At 38.8% G+C, this 23,425-nt stretch overlaps 1 long non-coding RNA gene across 1 annotated transcript in view; it reads right to left on the bottom strand.

Annotated features, from left to right (window-relative positions):
* Positions 1-4,853: 4,853 nt before the first annotated feature.
* LOC105521170 overlaps positions 4,854-23,425 on the bottom strand; it is a 76,246-nt gene continuing 57,674 nt past the window's right edge. The window contains exon 3 of the long non-coding RNA XR_001003232.1: positions 4,854-5,009. This is a non-coding gene — a long non-coding RNA (uncharacterized LOC105521170). The remainder of the gene's footprint in view (positions 5,010-23,425) is intronic.

The following is a 23,425-nucleotide window of genomic DNA, read 5'->3' as shown; positions in this document are numbered from 1 at the left end:
GAGAGAGAGAGAGAGAGAGAGAGAGAAACAGAGAGAGAGAGAGAGAGAAAAGGAGAGAGAGAGAGAGAGACTGCATGGCTTCTACTACATACTTTTTCTTGTCTCTCATCATCCTTACGCTGTGCTTTCCTCTGCTCATGCTTGACTGATAACACTCTCATGAGTTAATGAACATTCCTGCATCTGAGTTGCAGATTGCCAGGAGAGCTTGGGTTAGGTAAGTACCTGATCAGCTATGGCTTGAGATGTTGTATCAAAAAATGCAGACATGGCTGCCAGGGGCCACTGTGTAAGGAGGATTAGGAGGGGTCATTTGCCAAAGGAGTGTGGCAGGCTGGGCAGCCGCCTCGAAACATGCTTACAACTGACACTTTGGTCTAAATTAAGGAGTTAACATAATTTAGGTGATAAATACCTGGTAACTTTTTTTCAGATGGTAAGTGGGATAGCACTTCGGCTAAGCATGGCTTTTCTAATAGTTTTAAACACTGATTTAATAATTTGGGAGAGAAAAGCTCCTTTTTGTAAAATAAAAGGTACCATTTATCTGAAATTGTAACATATATATGTAATATACTGAAGTATTTTCTCTCATTGACTTAAATAAGCTAGGCCTATCATTCTGGGTATTTATAAGGCTGGTGCATGCATGCACAGGTATATATTTTACATTGTTATATGTGTGCTTCACCAACTTTATCTGCATGTTATATAACTCCTGCAAGGTAGATTAGAGTATATTTCGTACTTCCAGCATTATCACACAGACACCTTTCCCAAGGAAATCCTCCAAAAATGGATTTTAATTAAGTAAGTCTTTCTTCTTCTCAGGCTCCCAAAATATTTAATTAAATCAAATTTTCTGAATTTCAGAAACACTTGTAATTCTTTTACCAATTATTTCTGAGTATATTTTACAAAAATTCCTTTACAAATATTTCTGAGATAAAAGAAAGGCACGGAGGCCTAGTATAGCTGAAGACAAACGATAAAGTAAACTCAAAACATGGTATGAAAACTAAGCTTAGAAGAGAATCTCTATATGATCAATTGCCTACATCAAGTTTAAGATCTTTTTTCCTTCCTTATCTCTCCCTCTCTGTGTTCTCACTGGGTCTGTCCAAATGCCATACTCCCTTTTTTTTTCCCCCGATTCACTTTCATTACTTGTGATGATATTTTCTCTTTTATGTCTCTGGAAAATATTTGAACAGCATTTGTAATGTGAGGCATGCTCATGTTTTTCTGGGTGAAACCTCTGAGACAACAGTCCAATATGTTTATGCAGAACAGATATTGAATGTTCCACAGATTTTTAAAAATACAAATGTACTGCCCTCATTTTTTATCTTAACTTATCCTTTTCATGAGATATTTGAAGAAAATAAAAACAGAAATAAAAGCTTCAAAACAGCAGTCCAGTCGTGTGGTGGATTTCTTTCAAATTGATCATGTGTCATTGCCTTGATGAGGCTAGACAGAGTGAAGTGCGTAGGTGTTTCTGATATTTTTATAAAGTTCTGGATTTGGATAACATTTCTTTATCCTATTTATTGGGAAAATAACTTGGTCTCAGGTTATTTAAGTTATTTTTTGTGATAATATTACTAAATGGGGGTAAAATGCCATGCAAAATTTCTTAATTCATGGTCATTTTCATTTTCAGTATATTTCCATTTTATTTGTTGTTCTCTCATAGAGGGGCAGTGAGGTGAAAAATTTATTCTGATTTGGGAAGACCTGAATTTTTCTATCATTTATGCAAATGAATGAGGTTGAGGGCAAACCCTTTGGATCAATCATGCTTTACAAACACAAACTTTGAGAATCTAATGCTAAAACAAAGGCTTGCTTTTGAAAGTTTTAAGTGACTGTATTTCTTGGTAACCCTCTCTTCACACACCTACATGCAAACTAACACAGTGAGTTTCTTTTCAGACTTTGCCTTCATTATAGTTACATCACTTGTATAGTCTGTCCAGTCTGGACATGGCAGATCGGATACTATATGAAGTCAAAATCAATTAAGGCTTATTGTGCTGTCAGTTGATATTTTCTTTATGCAAGATTTGTTTAAAACCACAATGCCAGGAATGAATGTTGAATTAAATGTGTATATTTTCCATAATCACACTATTTGCCACTAACATAAGCTCTTCATACAGAAAGAATTCACAGGATATAAGTCTCCCATGTGTTGAAGTGTATCTGTAGGAAGAGTGACAAATTTGCAAACAAGAGGAGAGAAAGAGAGAGAAAGAATAGGTATCAAACTTTGAGTGTAAATATTTTACAGTAATGCTTTAAATAGGACAAAGATATTATAAATCCAGGTAGTATCATTATAGCAGAAAAACAAAAACAAAAATGAAAAGCAGAAATAGGCAGAGATAGACAGAAACTCAGTGGATAAAAGTATTTCTTTCCCTCAGAGGCTTAGAGAGAGGGGTAAGGGAAAAGTAGACATAAAGAAATATGAAAGGGAGGATGTGAAAAAGATAGGGAGCCTCCATTTCATTAGGAAATTCCCCATGGCATTTTACCCCCTTTAGTAATATTATCACAAAAAATAACTTAAATTTCATGAATGGGAGGGTGGGGTTCTTCCCTGCCCTTCCAGATCGTCAGGAAATTGAGAAAAGAAAGGAAACCAGATGTCCCTTTCCCTCACCCTCCACATCCATCACCAAATCCCATCAGATCCATTGGAGAATACTGCTCATGGCTGCCCCCTTTGCCCCACTTTGTGCCCACAATACTAGTCCTCCCTGGCACAGGGTAGCTCTCCACCAACTCATCACCTCCACCCTGGATTCCTGCAGGCACCTCCCAGCTAGGCTGTCGGTCCTACCACCCCAGTCTGTTCTGCACCTAGAAGCACCACTCATTTTCCAAAAACATCTGCTCTTGCCATCTCCATCTTTTGTCTTCAAAGTAATATTCACATTCCTTATCCTAGCTTTGAAAACTCTTTCCACTTTTTCCATGCCCACCTCTCCAGCCTCCTTCTTCTGTTGGAGTGAGGGGGAGGCAGGAGAGTTATATCTTTATCCATAGTTCTGACACTAGTTGCATCTCCTTGATCACACCATACTGTCCTCAAATTTCTGTACTTACCTACTCACTGCTCCTACAGCCCAGTATAGTCTCCCTGACTTCCCATCCACCTTCTACCCCTAGGTGTCACTTAGTTCAGACAACTCCCTGAAGTCCTAGTCCCCAGATGCAATTTAACTTGTCAGAGGAAGAAGAGGATCCATTGAAGAACTTCTTATGGGCAGAATAAAAATGGAAGTATGTTGAAGTCCACCCCTACATGTGGACATTCTCTTTGTCTGGCTCACTCTTTTCCTCTTTTGGATCAATTGCATTTACAGAAGAAGGCATTTGAGTAGACCTCAACCCATGGGGGGGATAAGCATCCAGGTGGCTTTCTGCCATTGCCCCCACCAGACATCAGCCAGTTGCCCAGGGTTCAGTCAGCATTTCCTGATGAGCTGGAGCAATTTACCCCATGGAGCGTCTCGGGGACTAAGAGCACAGACCTCCACCCTCAGCCTGACAACCTGTCTCTGTGTTGAAAAACAGTTCAAGGTAGCACTTGAGACCAAACGTGTCATTTTCCTTGTCAAAATGAAAGCTGTAAATTTTAAACCTAATGCTTAATGTATCCAGATATTGAACACAGGGACTTTTATCCTCCGCTTAATGGTCTGTCTAAAAACATCAAAAAAGATTACTTAAAAACTCTGGGCCTCAGAGGTCCTATAAAATTACATGAAGCACCCCCCCACCACCATCATCTCCTCCAAGTTTTAAAAAATGAAAAACACTTGTGCAATAGATGAACTCCTTTTTTCTTAGCCTTAGATACTAAGACTATGTACTTGATTACTGGGCGGTGGTTAAGAAAAGCAATAGGATAAGATGAAATTTTATTAGATGACAATCTAAAATTTTAATAGCATTCATGCTCCTGGGAAAGGATGGCTAACTTTATTCAGCATATTCTTGAACAGGAAAAACGTAAAAGTGTGACTTTCTGTCTTTAATATAATGCAACAATAAAGAAGAGCAGCATTAAAAAAAGTTTTTTAAAAATATCAGATATTGTAGAGACCTGATTGGAATGGAAAGACGGAAGAAGGCACATGAAAGAAGTAGAGAGATAGATGCAATTATTTTCTCTAATAAAAGGAAACTCGAGTTAAGAGGTAAAGGGGAATTGCAAGATTTTAGGGATGAGGAAGTTATAACACTGGACCCTAAGAGTCTTGTCAAAAACTCAACCACAAGTACACATTAATCTGAGACCTTAAAAATCCACCCATAGCCAGAGTATCCATGGTCAGTTACGTGGCACAGTTTGCTTCCCAGGTCTTACAGCCATCACTGCAAAAATTTTTTGCTGGCACGAACAGAATCCTCATTGCCTCTAGGCTATAAAAAATAGTGGTGTTTAGTTTTGTTGTTTAGTTTTGCTTACAATCATTATTTTTCTATCCAGAGAAAATTGTGAACCAGGAAGTTTAGAAGATCAAGACTCCTTTCAGCTGTGATATGAAATCTGACTTGATTCTGTACACTGGTGCCTATTCTAGAGCACAGAGTTGCTAATTAGGGGGACACAATGTTTGGGAAAATGACAAGCTTCCAAGTGCCTCCTGAATTCAAAATTTCCAACATCTTTAAAGCACTATAGATTCACAGATGGTAATAGTATCATTTGCTTTACTCGCCTTAAGAGTGCTCTCTGATGTATCTGTTTCTGACATAAAAATAACTCTATTATAGGTCCCACAGTTAAGAGTCTTAATTTAATGCCCCAACATTTTGGTGCATGTCTGGCTTACCTACAGCAGCCTCATTAAGAATGACTCCTGGGCAAACTCAGCATCTAATGGGTTAATGAGGCTGGGCAGCCTCAGCCTGTTAGCAGCTGCTTAAGCAGCAGGCTGGGGAAAGCTCTGTTGATTTTCATTCTTCACTGCTGAGTGATGAAGGGCAACCTATATGCGAGAAATCTAGTCAGGCCACAACCTGTATTCACATACAAAAAAAAAAAAAAAACACGCAATTCAATTCATGCCCCAGGTCAACAATTCCTCCATGATCTCTGATATAAGGGGAAGGTCAATGCATTTACAGTATCTATGGGGCTAAAATCAGGAGATTTGGGAGGTTAGCCACTATTTTGATTATCCTCTACTGCGGAAAATCAGGACTCTAGGAGCTGATCTAGAATCCAAATAGGTCTTTGAGCAGTGATGTATATCCCAATTAATGCTATTGACACCTTCAGCAATGATATTTCTTAGCTGATCATTTTGGATCTCTGAACTCATTTTGGGATACAGATTCCCAAATTCTATTTCTAACTAAAGACAGTGCTCTACTGTCTAACAAAAATATATGTTCAAAGATGAAGAAATTTTAATGTTTCATATTGAATAAATTAAAGTATAAAATAAATGTGATATTTTAATTAAATAAATTGAAATGAGTCCTTCAAATAGTGGTCCTTTGTTCATTCGATACACCTGAAACATCTCCTTTGGTTTGGCTTCACTGGGTAAAAGAATCTCCTGGAGAGCTTGTTAAAACACAGATTCCTGGCCAGGTGCAGTGGCTCACGCCTGTAATCACAGCATTTGGGAGGCCGAGGCAGGAGGATCACTTGAACCCAGGAGTTCAAAAACAGCCTGGGCAACACAGAGAGATCCCGTCTCTACAAATAAAAAATTAGCTACCCATGGTGGCGCATGTCTGTGGTCCCTGCTACTTGGGAGCCTGAGGTGGGAGGAGCACTTGAGCCTGGGAAGTTGAGGCTGCAGTGAGCTAGGATCGTGCCACAGCACTTCAGCCTGAGTGACAGAGAGAGACCCTGTCTCAAAAAACAAAACACAGATTCCTGAGATCCACCTCCAGAGTTTCTTATTTAGTGGGTTTGGGTGGGGTCTGAGTGCTCACATTTCTAAAGAGCTCCCAGCCCACACCTGCTACAGGTCCACAGACCACACTTTGTGAAGCACTGTTCTAGGCTCCCACTTTCTTAATGTTCTTCTTGTTCTGTGTCCTTTGCTGGGTTTTCCTTTTCCTCATGACATCTAACTTGGCATGCACTAAGGCTCCACACCTCTTCTCCCTTTCCTCCCAAGTTATCTCATTCAGTCCCATGATGCTACGTGATATCGCTAAACTGATAAAACCTGATTTTGTCCCTAAATTCATGATTGTACATTTACAGCCATCCCTCCCTTGTCTACATTACATTCCAAGACCCCCAGTGGATACCTGAAACCAGTGCCAAACCCTACATATACTATGTTTTTTCCTATATGTATAATACATATGATAAAGTTTAATTTATAAATTAGGCACAATAAGAGATTAATGACAATAATTAATAAAATAGGACAATTATAACAACATACTGTAAGAGAAGTTATGTGAGTATGGTCTCTCTCTCTCAAAGTATCTTATTGTACTGTGCTGTGGATAACTGGACCCATAGAAAGTAAAACCATGGATAATGGGGGACTACCATACTTGCCCCTCAGTATCTCCTGACCCTTCCTTAAACTCCCAAAACTGATCCTCTCCAGTGTTCCCCAACTCAGCAAATGGTACCAGCACTTAGGAAGTTGCTCAGGCCAAATCCTTAGTCATCCTTAACGCCTCCCTTCTTCTCATCCCCCTCCAACCCATCAGCAAGCCTTGCTGGCTCTCCTTCAAAATATAGCCAGAATCTGGCCATGTCTCTCTAGCTACCCTGGCAAAGCCACCATCATCTCTTGCCTGGATTATTTTAATCATTTCCCAGATGAGCCCCTGAGTAGTTCCCTTATCTCCCACCTTGCTACCTTTACAGAGCAAACAGCAGTTCTTTAAGGTGCAAGTCAGTTCTCCCACTTGTCTCCACTAAGCCCTCTCCAGATAATTCAGAACAAAAAGCTGGAGTTCTTATGCTATCTCATAAAGGTCTACGTCATCTGACCATGTTCCCTCGTATTTTTCCCACCTCATATGGCAGAAGTTTCCCCTCACTCACACGCTCTAGCCACACTCATCTCTCTGTTCTTTTCACACATCAAGCCTGTCCCTGCCACTGGGCTTTACACATGCTGTTTCCTCTGCTTGAAATCCTCCTTCCCTGGTTAACTACAGGGGCGAGCTTAATCCCTTTTTCCAGGTTTCTGCTCAAATGCCTACCAAAGGGGCTTCTCTCTAAACGGGCACACAACCCTAATCTGTATGCTCTTTTAGAGAAAACCCCTTATGGTAGACATCTGAGAACCCCATTCTCTAACCCTCTTGACCAGTTTCACCTTTGTTGCCTCAGCACATCTCACCCCTGATGACTTATTTTATATGTATTTGTTCATTGTCTGCCTCCCTTCACCAGAATGCATGCTCCAGGGAAGGAAGAAACTGTTCTTCTCTCCACTTCTATATTCCCAGTGCAAGAAATAGTACCCTGTCTGTTGCAGGAGCTTGATATATATTCAGTGACTAAATAAATAGACTGATTGAAAAGTGAACATTTTAGTTTGTCAAAAGAATTATCTTTTTTCTTCTCTAGATTTGATCAGTTATTTTATTTAGCCTTAGCCACTTTTAGATACAACATTTTTACAATATTTATTTCAAGGGAATTATATGGATAATTTGCATCAGTAAAAATTATCCAAAATACCAATCACACAAGTTTTCAACAAAATTCTAAAAGACTATTTTACTCCATCCCCATTTCACCACACCCAATTTTTGCTTGAGCCCATGGTCCCCAGAAGCATTAGCCTGAGAAACAGTCTTTTCAAGTTACCCTCAGCACAGAAAAACTGCTGAGTCTATGGATCAAATTGATTGGCCACAGGTGGTCACAATGTTGAACAAAAAAATGAACATTTTTAAACACTGTGGTAACTGCTTAGAGTAATACTGCCTGTTTGAAATGCCACCGCAGCTGATTAATGCAGCTCAAGAGTTCTCACTGTTGATAAATACAAGAGATGGTGAAAGTCTGAGAGTTAGGTAAAGGGACCAGTATTAAAATAGCTTTGGAAAAATACACTGCAATACACAGCTCCCATTCATCCGTTGCAGTGAAAAACTGTATCAGCGCTCAAAATGACTCCTCTCACTAACTTTCCACCCCACTCAATTTAATTTAACTGGATTTAGGTTTAAATGCTTTATACTCTGAATTCAACTGTCTTTGAGCTTTTTAAAGAGTAATGACATTGATAGTTGAACCTATGGACCATGTTGCATGTTTTCTCATGTTATTTGTTGGACTGAAGCTTGCAATGAAAAGCAACTATTAAAAAAAAAATGTGTGTGGAGATTAGAGTCCACATTTTGAAATGTCAGTAAATACAGTATTTATATGACAGATCATAATGACTTGTAAAAGGCAGCCATATGTGTATCAAGCTCTCAGTCTTCCTAATGTTTTTTCTTAAAAAGAATATTTTATTTTTAAATCTGAAGAACACGACACTAAATGAAAACCATCTTCCAGTTTTTTTGAGGAATTTGGAGTATGATCAGAGGTCCTCAGCCCATGGACTTATCTTTTTCAAAGAGAAACCGGGGGGACATGTCCAGCTTGTGCACTCCTGTCATATCACAACATTTAGAGCAATAGATTTTAAAAAAGGAAATCAAGGATAGAACATTAGAGTCAGCTCCTCAGTCTTTAATGTACTGTTTCACTACTTAACTGTGCCTAAAGGTAGTTTGCTGGTGTACTTTTATGAATAGCACCATTAACAGAATTTTACATGCTTAGGTCACTTTACTTTGATCCCAAAGAAGTCTTAAAACATTGTACGAATAACAGACTGGAGGCTACATCCCTGAAAGCCACTTCTGGGGAGGAGAGGTGGTCCCTGACATAGCAACAGAACATGCGGGACAGTTTCAAACAAAGAACAAAGGCAAACGAGGGTCCTTCTGAAAACCGCCAAGGATGTTAAGTGTTTTCAGAGAGTGAAATCAAATACAACAGCATAAGGCCAGTGGAGAATTTTTCTAGGAGATAGAACCTCTGCTTAAAGTGATTAAGTACTTACTGGTCATCATAGACCTCCAAATTTCACGTTCCCACATATATAAAGTGAATCTCCAAATGCACTGAAATTATATCTCAGGCATAAGCTTTCTTTTGTTCTCATGCCAGTTTGTAAGAGATCTTTACATGAACAAAAGCTTCTGTCTTTACAATAACCATCTTTCTTTAGAAAAGGCATGCAATATACTTTTGGGATGCCAAATCGCACAATAGAGAAAACCAAATAATTCCAGTGAGGTTTGATGAGCCCTCAGCAAATCCTACAACAATTCTAGTCACCTGTCAATCAGGAAGTAGCTCATAAAGAATTGTGTGGCATTGCTACGGTCTATTACCTGTGATATTCCTTTTGGTTCACTTGAGATTTTTTAAAAAATATATAATGAATGCATTCGATAATTATTTGAATTGCTGCTGTGCATCTGTCATAAATGGTTTATGGATAACCATCAATTGGTTCTGCTCATCAGTCTAACAAGTTCAATGTACTACTCAGAGCAAAGGATGACTATTTATTTAACAGCTCTTGGCAGGAAAATTTGTTGCATGCCACAACTTTACAAAGAACATTAAAATCAATGACAATTTATAAACCAAAGGCTGGGAATTATGCTTTGGATTCCCATAATTCATCAGAATAAAGCTGTCAGATACCTTTTATTATAAATTAATAGCATGTTGTCTAAGAGCACCATGGCACAGATGTTTTGCCAGTTCAGTACTGACATCTAGTGGACAATGAAAAATATTTCCCCATCTTTTCCCAGCTCGATTTTCCTTCTTTCGCAAAAGATGTGTGTTGTTGCTTCATTAGTCAGATTTTTATCGTGTAAGAAAATATATTTGAGTTGAAGTTTTGCGTATTTGTATTCGAGCTAAAAAATATGTCACAAGTTTGAACTTTTACTAACAGACATTGGCAACATGTGCTTAACGTAATTCAAAAACTACTCAGACTGCCACACCTTTTTTTAAAAAAAATCTTCTTCTATATTTTAAATATATTAGTACTTGTTATACTTGTGGACTTAATTATTCCCAGTTCTTTACTACTAAATCAACGATACTATATTAAAGTAACAAACTTTTAACTCTAATATTCTCATAAAGAAATAGAAATATAGTTCTAAGATAAGCATTTACTTAGCCTGCATTCGATTACAATCTAGGCTCAATTTACTTTTTGTGAACTTTTATCTTCAATTTGATGCAAGTTATGAATAACCAACGTAGTGCAAAAAATGACTTACTTAAATGCATCATTTGTGGATCTTGCTTTCTTAAACAGTACTTTCAGGTTGATCGATACAATAGCATTCCATGGTCGTTAACACATTCAAAAGCTGAGAAACATCCTACTGTGCACTGGCAACCTCTCAGGCACGTGGTCTTGGCAAGAGTCCCACCCTGGAACATGCTAGGATTTTTTTATGCTCCAAGTAACGCACAAATCTGAGGCTTTCCAAGCTTTCCAGGATTATCACCTGATCTGAACTCATGCTGGATGGGATTTTCCAGGGAGGTAAGGAGGCTAAGATGTGCTTTCTCTTCAGAGTCTTTTGGTATTTAGAGTTCCTGAAAGTGAAGCAAGGAGAAATGAAACTAGAGTTTATGATGTACCAGCTTTTGTATCTGGCACTGTGATGGGCACTTTACATGACAGATTAATAGAGTACGGGTCAGGGATGAAAATTAGTGTTCCAATTTTATACGCCTTAAAAGGAACATGAATACATGCTCTAGTGCTGACATCAAGCTGAAATTTCTAGGAGAAAGAATGATATCTCTTTACAACTTGAATGTTACTAGAAGACAACAGGTAAAACTCAAGTGAAATCATAATCTGCACCATTCCACTCTACCAAACTATAACATGGTGAGAATGGTATTTGAAACCACCTTGTAAATTTTGTGAAATTTTATATAATCTGTTTTAGGCTACTTTGAAAGCAGTGCATTACAATTATTTCAGAAGACCTATGCAATTATTAAGAAGGTGAATAAATAGAAGAGAACATAATATCCTCCCATGATAAAGAGAAATCAACTCTTTATAGTTCTTTATATCAAAGTGGGTGGTGAACTGGCTCAAAGCATAAACCCACAGTTTTTTATACAATAATAGAAAAAGAAGTATTTCCAAGTTTTCATGGTTTTCTCATGTAAGAAACTCTACAATCCTAGTCCCTACCTCCAAATTATTATTGGAACATCTTCTAAATAGGCTTTTCCAAGTCATTAAAATAAAGACAATGCATGAATAAGGACAACTGAATAGCATTTTATCAACTAACATGGCTTCTCAATGGATAGTTTTTTACATTACTAAAAGACAAATTAGGCTGCCTTCTTCTATCATAAATAACTAGCCAGTTCTTTTAATAAAAGAACTATTATCATACTCACATTAGTCTTTGGCCAACATTTCTTTATTTTAAAAATAATTTTAACTCTCTAGTTATTCCAAATCCTATTCTCATCTCAGCTACTGACCTACTCAAACTATCTCTCAGGAACATTTGAAAGATCCTCATTGATGGAGAAATCCCTAAATGCTTAAGTACACCTGCCACAGTCATACATGGAGACTAGAATATGAAAGCACTATACCATGTATCAAATGCAGGTTGAGAAGCTTAGGGTGGGTTTTTTAAGGGAAGAAGAAAATAGGTTAAGTTGAATTTAAGAAGAAAGGAAGAAGGAAAGAGAAGAAAGAGAAGGAAGGAAGGAAGGAAGGAAGGAAGGAAGGGAGGGAAAGAAGGGAAGGGAAGGAAGGAAAGCAAGGAAAGGAAGGAAGGAAGGAAGAAAGGAAGGAAGGAAGGAGAAAAGAAAGATAGAAAGAAAGAAAGAGAAAGAGAGAGAGAAGAGAGGAAGAAAAGGAAGGAAGGGAGAGAGGGAGGGAGGAAGGAAGGAAGGAAGAGAGAGAGGGAGGGAGGAAGGAAGGAAGGGAGAGAGGGAGGGAGGAAGGAAGGAAGGGAGAGGGAGGGAGGGAGGGACGGAAGGAGGAAGGAAAGAAGGAAGGAAGGAAGGAAGGAAGGAAAAGAAAGAGAAAGGAAGAGAGAGAGAGAGAAGGAAAGACAGAAAGAAAGAACCGCTTATTTGGAAAGCATAACAATAAAAAGGGACCCATAGGTCTTGAAGGAAAGATCATGAGCAGGAGATTCAAAGCTGAACCCTAATCCCAGGATGAGTCACTTACTGTCCTTTTGTATACCCCCTGCTGTTCAGGCAAGACAGGACCAAAAACATAGCAGGAGAACCATAAACCCACATGGGCGCTTCCTCCTGATCAACACAGGGTGAAGGTCTTAGTTATAACAAGTTTTGTTAAAGCCTTCTCCCCATTCCTATTATTTTAGGTTGTGATTGAAGTAGATAGAATCATCATGCATTAAATCTGGAAGAGACCTCAAAGAACACTAGTCTAATCTCAATCACAGACCAAAAAAAAAAAAAAGGAGCCTCAGAAAGGTTAGGGGTGTTGGAGGCCAGTAACATGATAACTGAGTTCCATGATGCTATGGGGTATGGGACTACCAGGGTTGAGACCAGAGGAAGTCATCAAGCCCAAAAGGATTCGGGCCAAAGGGATAAGTTAAGGCTAGGAAAAAAGACTGGAAGATAGCCACAGGAACAGGGAAGGCCTGTCCCAGAACTATGTGGTCGGGCAGAGGTGAGATTCCTGAATAAGGAAAGCATCCAGGAGCAACGACTCATCCAGGCACCAAATTCCAGACCAGACTTTATTTTAGAATTCAAGTAGCATGTGAGAAGTCAAGGTAGGCAGCACCAAAATAAGGACAGCAGAGCAAGGCAGATGGATAAGAACCCAGAGATCCACAAAAGGAAAAAATACAGTCAAGCTCACAATCAAAGCAAGACTTAGCCCCACTTTCTGCTACCTGAAAAGGACTTCAGAAAATGAAGGTAACTCTGACCCAGGCTGAGAGATTTTATAAAGTTCTATGGAAATAAGATTCAATCCCAGCCCAGCTGAACTGGCAGGTGTGGGTGGTAATTGGAGCACCTGGACAAGGTGATGAGTACAGTACATAGGCACTAAGTGACCGGAGTGTCAGGAGGGCAGATGCTAACAGAACCCAGCTTAGTCTAATATACTGTAAGTATTGGAAACCTCAAATTAATAAGGCATGCAACTTATACATATGTACAAGTTTGTGTTTGCACACACATGCAAAGACTACAACTTGATAATCTGGCAATATTTCATGTTCAATTCTTCCTATTTCTTCTTCATTCAACTTTCAGTCATTTTATTGTTTCTTAATAGTCTTTCCACTGCCATTCCCAAGTGCACTTTAAATTATTTTCCTTGGTACAATCACATCTTCTATTTATTTTTCAACTTTGTTTATAAAAATGTCTAATTTAAGATGTCATTTGCTAAAGAGCCAGGGTACATATTTATTTAATAAATGTTTATGCTTTTTTGAGTTTGTCTTAGTACTCTGTGTCCAACCAGGGACTCCAGAAAAGCACGTGTGGTGCATTCAAATCAGTCTGTGATCCAGCTGAGAATTTTGAATCTAAAGATTTGAAATTTTACCTGACCACATCAGATACCATCTTTTTACTGAATATTAAAAAATTGAGTAAACTTATAATTAAATGGGTTTAAATGATGAAAAACAAAATTAAACTTGTAGGGATTTTTAACTGAATGATTTCAGGTTAATTAGTGATTAGCAGCAGAAAGGAAACTGGGTGGTTTATTAAAAAATGTATTTAATCAATGATTTATAGTTAATTAACTTCATATAAATCTCTACTTCAATCTGTCACACAGATTTCTATCTTTGAATTTCTTAATTTACAAAGCCAAACTATTATTTGGAGAAATGGGTGGAGGGGGGAGCCAATTGAAAACTCCAACAGCTTTCTATGTATTCTTTTTGATATTTTATCAGTAAAGTTTTAATAGTTACATATTAACCACATGTTGATGTTATGTGATAGTCCCAAGCAGAGATATCAATTACTGTAACTGATGAAATAACTAAATATCAACGGTAAAAGGACCTCCAAGATGGCAAAAAAGAACATCACAGAGGGGGGAAATGAGTTGCTGGCCAATATGTAAACAAGAATTTGATACTGTTTATTTCTTCCTTCCTTCAGATATGTTGAAGAATTTCTTTGTGTCTTGTACCTCTCATGGTCCAATTTAATATCTTCCTGCTTTTTAGAAGGTGTTTTATGTAATTCATTGGAATATTTCCAGGAGAAGAATGAGAGGGAGACAAGAAAAGTGGGGAGAAAGAAGAGAAGGAGAGAGAGAGACAGAGAGAGAGACAGAGACAGAGAGAGAGAAAGAAGAGAAAATGATGTGGAAAGAGAGAGAGAAAAAGAAAGAAAGAAAGGAAGGGAAAAAGAAAGAGAGAAAGAAAGAAGAAAGAGGGAGGGAGGAAAGGAAGGAAGGAAGGAAGGAAGGAAGGAAGGAAGGAAGGAAGGAAGGAAGGAAGGAAGGAAGGAAGGAAGGAAGGAAGGAAGAAAGGAAAGAAAGGAAGGAAAGAAAGGAAGGAAGGAAATGATTCACAGGAATGTAAGACTTAATATATAACAATGCCCTTGGCAAAAGTTTTGCAATGCTCCACTCCTGGCTTAACTTCTGTTTATTTTTGTAATAATAAATGTTATCAAAGTAGTGATCCTTGAGAAGGAAGATCTATATTTTGCTCCAAGATCAGTATGTCAAAGAGAAAACAGTCCCTGAAGTCTTGTGTTTATTTTCATCCCTGACTTGATCTTTTTTTCAGAGACTACAAAGCCAATCAAAAGAATTTCTGAAACTCAGTAACAAAAGGCTTATCATTTTACAAATTGTCAAGGCCTCTCCTGTGGCGCACTATAGCAGAGGTGTTGCTCAGGAACATTTTCACGAACTGTGAAATAAAGGAAAACTATTGGGAAGATGAGAATTTGAGCCCCATATCTGGTTGTTACGTGTTGCATCAACCCAAAGAATCTGCCAATGATAGAAACAGGATGCAGAGAAACTCTAGGCAGACAGGGTGAGTCCCTGGCAAAACCCTACCTTCAAGCTGAAAAGCCTGAAACCTGGTGGCCCAAACTGAGAACTTCCATCCCTGTGTGCCCGCTCTCTCCTGATTGGTTCTTTCTGAATAGTGTCTTTACCAGTCAAATGTTGCCTTTTCCAAAATTACCTGTGGCCTACCCCTGCCCACTATCCTGTACCTATGAAGACCCCAGACTCAGCCGGTAGAGAGGAGAAGCATCGGGACATCAGGGAGAAGTGACTTGACTTCAGAGACACGACTGGACATCAGAATGAGGCAACTTGACTTTGGAAGAGAGGCAGAGAGGTGGCTTGACTTCAGGGGAGAGCAATCTGCCCATTCCCATCCCCTTTCCGGCTCCCTTCTCTGCTGAAAGCCACTTTCATCACTCAGTAAAGTTCTCCACATTCACCATCCTTCAGTTCATCTGCATGACCTCATTCCTTTTGGACACCAGACAAGAATTCAGGATGCACCAAGTGTGAGTACCCAAAAAGGCTGTTACACTGGCCCTTTGCCCTTGCTGGTAGAGGGCAACTGCCCCACACGAGGAGGCAAAGAGCCCACTGAGCTGATAACACCTGTCTGTGGATAGTGGAGCTAAGAGAGCATTGTAACACACCCTCTGGAGCCTTGGGGTCACAAGCACCCCCACCTGGACACTGCCACAGGGCCTGCATGGAGTTTGTTCCTGCTGGCACTAAAGCAGCTGGCCGGTTCCTGCACTTGCTCACTCTGGTTCCCACACTCATTCGCCCACACGCTCCCTCCCGCGAGGAGTTGAGCAGGGTGGGCTGAGTAAACAGGCCACCCCTGTCACAAATCTCACAAAGGGGTCAAGAAAATATCCTGCATTACCAAGTCTCCTTCTGCTTTGAGGACAGAGAGAGCATCTCTCACTTCACTTGGCACTCAGTTATCACTACAGACCCTCACACAAGTAGCAACTCAAAATGAAGAAGCACCTCTTCCATAGACTCTTTCATTGCTTAGTAAGTGTTCTAACCTTTGCCCCTCACTCTATGAAATCTAAATGTGAAAATATCCAGGCTATCCTTACATCTCGCCTCTAAAATGTACCTACCGTCAGCAGTGTGCTGTGTTGATGCCTGTGTTTCTGGGTTAGTTTGTGTGATTTGCATATACTTAATCTGGAGATGCCTGTCTACTTCAGCACCGTCTGGGGTCATCTCAGAGAGCAGGAACTGGATCTTTATTCAGATATATCTTTTTTTTTTTAATCTAGCATGTAAAATTTCCAACCAAGAAAAATCTGTTCACCAGAAGACATCTTGGAGATCATTTTGTTTTAATTCCTTATTTTACAGATTCATTCATTCATTCATCTAACAAATACTTATTAATCCCAGAATTTCCCAAAGACTTTAATGATTTAGTCAGAGAAATTAAACATGTTGCTTTGTGTAGCACAGAAATTTAAAGGGTGAAATTTTCCTAAATTATCATCCTATTATTTAATTTCAGTGTTGAGAAGTCATTATTGGTATTTCCAGGTGAATCAAAGTAAATGTTAGATATGTTCATTTTTAGTTCCCCAATCTCACTCATCAAGAAGCCTCCCTCCATTCTTTCCCCTTTTTTTCTAAGCTCATCAGAGTCCCTATTCCCACTCTTTTTTATTTAGTGGCAAAATAAATATGGAATCAATCATATAAACCAAGAGCAGCACACTTTTCCCTAAAGGGCTGAAATTTTTGGCTTGCAGACAATATAATCTTCATCCCAACTCCTCCACTCTGACATTGAACTCAAAAGCAGCCATAGACAATAGGTTAATTGAGAGACTGTCATTGTGTTCCAATAAGACTTTACTTACAAAACAGACTTGGCCCATAGGTTGTACTTCACTGGCTCTTGATACAGACTATTGCTTGGGAGTGATTACCAGCTAACTTACCATCTTTACCAGAAGATAAATTGCCTTTCCCCCTATTGTAATTCTCATCCCTTGATGAAATCTCTTAGGACAGTGCTCTTCAATAGAAATTTCTGCTATGATAGAAATATTCTATATCTCTGCTGTCCAATATAATCACCACTAGCCCACATGGCTACTGGACACTTGAAATGTGGCTAGCGTTACTGAAAAATGTTGATAAATTTTAAATTTTATTAAATTTTTATTAAGTGGCCGCATGTGGTTAGTGGCTACCATGCTGAACAGTGCACCCTTAAGGAGTAATAAAGTCCATCAGGCACTATATTAGACAGATCCAAAATACCGGGAGGTTTATTGTCCCCTCAAATCACAATGTATAAATAAGTATACCTATGACCAGGCCTGGGAATTTCAAATGCATTCTTTGTTTTACAAAATAATTCTTTTAGATAATTTCCCAGTATGAAAGTCTGATACCATTTATTAATTTTTATTTATAAACAATCTTTTGGGAATCCATCAGTTGGATTAAATATGCAACATTTTCATTTCTTTTTACATAGCATTGTATTAAATTTGAGTTAATAAATTATAAGAGTTGAGGATATATCTTTCAGTGTGCTCACTACCCGTCTGAAAATATAGACACAAAAACAAATCAATATACTACAATATCATAAGTTCCCTAGTAAAGTATGCATTTCATTAATAGGAACACAAAATAACTAAACTTCCTGAGGATGGCTGAATTCAAGAAGACTAAAAAGAGGAAGAGGCATTTGAGTTGGGTGTTGACCAGGAATAGTTTTCCAGGAGGAAAACCATTTCAGGAGAAGGGAACAGCATTAGCAAAGTCATATAAGTGGGTAATGCCTTCCAGTTTGGGGGAATGATGAGTAATCTGGTATGACCAGAACACAGGGAGGCAGGGCAGCAATGTCCAGAGATAAATTCAGAAAAGTAGGTTGGATTCCAATTGAAAAGGTCATTGTATGTGTGGAAAATCTCTTGAAGGCACTAAGGAATCACCATAGGTTTTAGAACTTGGGGAATGGGGGGTGACAGTTAAGATCTTTGTTGTAATTCTGGTTACTGTGTGGAAAACAGTTTGGAAAGACTAGAGGCAGGAAGAGTGTGCAAATAAAAGCTTTGTATTAATTTTTAATGCTGAAGATAAAAAAGATTAAGAAGATCATACAACACTGGATTAATGACCATGAATGTTACTCCAAAACTTGTTAAAGCATATATCAGGGGTCAAAGCTGTAGGTCATTGGATAAATTTCATCCATATATGTGTTCTGTTTGACTTTCGACTTTCTTTTAATATTTTTATTTGGCTACCAATATTTATATGTAAGATGATTTTACATGTAAATCCAGATTTCTCTTTAGAGTGTACATTTCCTTGGAAAAATCATAAGATTGGATTACACTGGGCCTGCATTCTGTCCTGGCAACAATCAGCTGTTGCTGGGTAGCATCCATTGCACTCCTGACAGAGCAGCAACCCTTGCGCTCCTTGGTTCCCATTAGTTCCTATTATTTGACTTCCAGTCAGTTTCACTCATTTGTGGCAACTGACTGGCCCTGAAGGCATTTGAGTTTTTTACCCCAATTCAAGATGGCAGGTCTAAAATTTCATTCAGTTTTATAAATGTCCTCTATAAATAGTATCTTCAACAATGCCCACTATATTTTTATTCTGACAACAATAGGACTTTAAAATGTTGCTTTCTTGAAAATATTCAACATTTTCAACCTTTTGGTTAACTTAGGCATACCCATCCTTCTTGAATAGCTTCATCTCAAAAATTTAGAAGAAAGAAATAAAAAAATGAAGAACCAGCAAATCGCTATTAGACCTGAGCCTTAAACCTCCAACAGAATGTTTCTTCTGTTGGAGCTTGTGCAGTCAGCAACTCTTAGGCCAGCTGGTTTTCCCAAGATGATTTGTCCCACATATCTATGTGTGCCATCTTCCCTGTGCTAGCTGGAAAGGTCTCTAACTGTTTTAAACATCTGGTCAACTCATCGTTTTGAGATAACACCTCTAGTTGGAAATTAGAGGTTTTTATCTGCTTGTCATCAATAAGGATGTGAATAATTAGCAACATTAGTGTAGGTTAAATTGGAGTTAATTTTAACCTAGAGAAATTGTATTACACCAAGCCCTTGACTGTGTAGATGCCGTAGCTTTGTCAGCCTGCTACATGCCAAATAATATGTTCATATATGACAGTCAATAGCTGGTGACATTTTCTTCTTGGTTTGTAAAACTGTGAGTGTTCCTGTGTGTTTTTTGCACTATCACTATTATACAAAATACTGAGTGAGTGAAATGTGTTTCTTCTATGTTTATATAAAGCCTCTATGACCTTACACAGAACAATATAAAACCACACTTGCTTTATAGGAAGTATATATTCATCTTAATTTTCATAACGTGGGAAGGAGATGAAGCTCTAAAACCATGAGTAATCTTCATTGTGATTATATGACCACAGGGACAAGATGGCAAGGATGGTTTATGAGGAACCATTTTCTCCTGTCTTTTACTAAGTGTTTAGAATGCCCCGACTCTCCTAGTTTTAAGTGGGGGGCGGGGTATAAATTGTCTTATTGTACAGATTCCTTGCCTGGAACCACAAGAGATCACAACACTTAAACGCTAGATCTTACCCTTAGGCCAAATTTTGCGAGAGATGAGTCTCTCCAGCCCTCAGTTCTATCAATACCTTCACAATGCACTTAGGAAACCTCCACAGAGCTGCTGAGTCCAGGAGGCCCAGTGTAGAGAGAGCTGCCTCCACTCTAGGCTCAAAACTGTGATTCCCTGTGGCTCTCTCTGAGCTGCTGAGACTCAGCAGACCTTAGGAGGAAGTTCTTCTTTCTAGTTGGTGGTAAAAATTATCCCTTCGTCAGCTTGACTAGCTAAGCTAGGACAGCCAATCATACTCTAAGGTTAAAATTCTTGCCAAGGCAAGTAGCCAAAGAGGAAAAAAGAAAATGTCAGGACGCTAACAGGTCAGGGCTGCATCCTAGAGCCGTAAGCCTAATCCCACAGGTCTAATTCTACCTAGGAACCTTAGAAGTTTCTAGGGCAACTGTCACATCTACACTGCCAAAGGCACATGCCTTCCATGTGTGATAAGTTCTTTTTCACTCCAAAGTGGGGAAAAAACAGCCAGGCACAAGGGCTAATGCCTGTAGTCCCAGGTACTTAGAAGGGTGGGGCAGAAGGATCACTTGAACTGAGTTCAAATCTAACTTGGGAAAAATAGTGAGATCCCACCTTGAACAGAAAGAAGAAGACGAAAGAAGAAGAAGAAAGAAGAAGAAAAGAAGAAGAGGGAGAGGAAGAGGAAGTAGAAGAATGAGAAGAGGAAGAAGAAGAAGGTGGCAGTGGCAAAAGGAAGAGGAAGAAGAAGAAGAAAGAGGAGGAGGAAGAGGAGAGGGAGGAGAAGGGAGGAAGAGGAGAGGGAGGAGAAGGAAGGAAGACAGGAAGGAAGGAAGGAAGGAAGGAAAGAAGGAAGGAAGGAAGGAAGGAAGGAAGGAAGGAAGGAAGGAAGGAGATCCTGAAGAAGAAAAGGAAGAGGAAAGAAGGAAGAAGGAAGGAGAAAGAAGAAGATCTTCCCACTGTCCACATAGCTATGCTTAAGAATCTTAGTGTTGCCTAAGCAAATGCACTCTCTCTGTTCACAGGGAGCCCACAGTAGACTTTGCTTTGGGGCTATTTTCATGAATCAGGACAATTTCATGTACCACTTTGACTCGAGAGACATTTGAGTATAGGTACCTTACATTAGCCATGTTGAAGTATATCATAAAAAAGTACCTAAACATAGCTCTTGATCCCTGTTCAATATACATCGCTTCCTCTGTCCCCAACACATCTATTTTGGAAGACTTTTTACTTTGTTCATTTCAGTGTTATATGGATTTTAGGAGGGCATACAGTAAAACTCCCTTAGCCAATGTCCACTCAGCAAACTTGCCAAATGAATGAATATTCTCCATACCCTTTCTAAACCTTCCTGGCTGATGCCCACAGCATCCAAATGCTCAGATCAGCAGTCTTTCCACATGCTTACCAAAAGTTCACTGCATTTGTCTCCCCACCTGTTATGCCAATTGTACTTATCTTAATTATGTAAGCTAATAAAACTTTTAAATATGAGCATGAAGAGAAAGAGCGCTGTTTCTATGAAACTAAGTTGAATACTTGGAAAGACTTCATAAAGGCAAGTTGAAAAAAATTAGCTAAATTAGGTGAAATGAGATCATAAAAATTTAGAAGGTTTCCATATTTCTTCATGAAAAATTTTAATTTCTTCCTCCACTTTAAATGCAACGAAACTGCATTTTAGAATTATGAGTATCCTTTAGGAAAGAAACACCAAACAGAACTCCAATCAGCAAATCCACATTCAATGAAAAGCCTTGCTTCTGTATCAAAAGATTGATGAATGAATGTACATTTGTGTATTTTAAGTTAAAATAAGGAATTTAAGATATGCATGTTATCACTTTTATGATCTTGGCTTTCACCACCTTTTTCAACTTATCAACCAACCTCAAGTCTCAGCTACACTAGATAAGAGGAATTCTAATATATTATATTCATAATAATTTTATTTTAAATAAAGGTTTTAAAAGTTCTTTATAACTATGTTAGCCTTTCAGAGGATATCAATCCCCTTACCCATAATCATCCTTGTGAAAGAGTTTCATTATATTAAATATAACATACATTACTAGGAGTGCTAAAAAAGTATGGAAAACTTGAGAGACTTTCTTGGGTTGTTAGGAACTATGAAAAAATAATCATATAATGGCTCAAAAATTATATTTTCAACATCCTAAACTTTCAAAGGTTAATCTGAGAATTTGAAGTATAGATCACCCTATAACTTGTATAGATACAAGTTAATTCTCTTAAACCATCAGGCATTTGGCTTATAGGGATGACTGGACCTTTCTGAAATGCACTTTACATGCATTTTAATTACCATACAATGCTGAGGACTTGGCCTATTTCCCGCCACATTCCTTGTTCCATCTTTGGGATTCATACTTATCGTATTCTCACCCCACACTTCACAGAGAGACTCAAGAATAAGGTTGTCTCCTTATATGTTACTCAGTAATATTTTTTCCTTTATCACATTAACCATTTGTAAGTATACAATTCAGTGTTATTCACAATATTGTGTAACCATCACCATCTAGTTCCGGAATTGTCATCCCAAACAGAAACGCTGTACCCACTAAAAATAACTCCCCCTCCTTCCATGTCCCCTAGTTCCTGGTAACCACCATTCCACTTTTTGTCTCTGAGCATGTTCTTATTCTAAGTACGTACATGGACTCATACAATATTTGTCTCTTTATGTCTGCCTTATTTCACTTAGCATAATGTTTTCAAGGTTCACCCATGTTGTAATACATGCTAGGACATCATTCCTTTTTATGGCTGAATAATATTCCTTTGGACTTATATGCCACATTTTGTTTATCCATTCATCTATTGATGAATACTTGGGTTGTTGTTTTATCACATTTTAAGAGTTGAAAGTTTTATAGTTTGTTGTGTTTGGGGGGCAAAGTCAAATTGTCATCAGAATGTTCATACTAAAAAAAAGAAAAAATCCCAAGTAGGAGTGGCTGAGTCAAAGCAGCCAGAGCCAGAGCCACAGACACAAACCCGATGATGCACAGTGTGTTATGAGCTGCGTTGCTCCCCGCCAAGTGTATATGTTGAACTCATAACCCCCAGTATCTCAGAATGTAACTATATTTGAGTATAGTGTTTTTAAAGAGACAATTAAGTTAAACAGAGGTCGTTAGGGTGAGCCCTAACCTAATATGACTAGTTTCCTTATAAGAAGAGGAGATTATGGCACAAGGATGGACAGAGGGAAGACCATGTGAGGACATAGTGAGAAGTGGGCCATTTACAAAGCAAGAGGAGACACCTCACCTCAGAACAAACTAATCCCACCAACACCTTGAGCTCAGACTTCCAGCCTCCAGAATTGTGAGAAAATAAATTTCTATTGTTTAAGCCACCCAGTCTGTGATAAATTGTGGCAGCTCTAGCAAATTAATGCACCATGTCTCCCAAATTTTACCAGTATGACTCTGCACCACCAAGACCTTGAAGGCTATTGGTAGTGAAATATTGTTTCTCCATGAGGCCTTTCCAGTCCCCTTCCAACAGGAAGACTTTCTCTTCCTTCCTTTATTCTGTAGTGCCAGACACACATAAAGATCTCTGAGCTCAGGGCACAGCTAAAGCAGCAGAGGCCTGAGAAGACGCGAACGACTCTGTCTGACAGCTTTGAAGAGAGCAGTGGATCTCCCAACACGGAGGTTGAGATCTGAGAAGGGGCAGACTGCCTGCTCAAG

Source organism: Colobus angolensis, unplaced genomic scaffold (assembly GCF_000951035.1).
Source record: "Colobus angolensis palliatus isolate OR3802 unplaced genomic scaffold, Cang.pa_1.0 Scaffold11, whole genome shotgun sequence".
Lineage (NCBI taxonomy): Eukaryota > Metazoa > Chordata > Mammalia > Primates > Cercopithecidae > Colobus > Colobus angolensis.
Note: the sequence above shows the minus strand (reverse complement) of the source record. Positions and strands in the feature narration are given on the sequence as shown.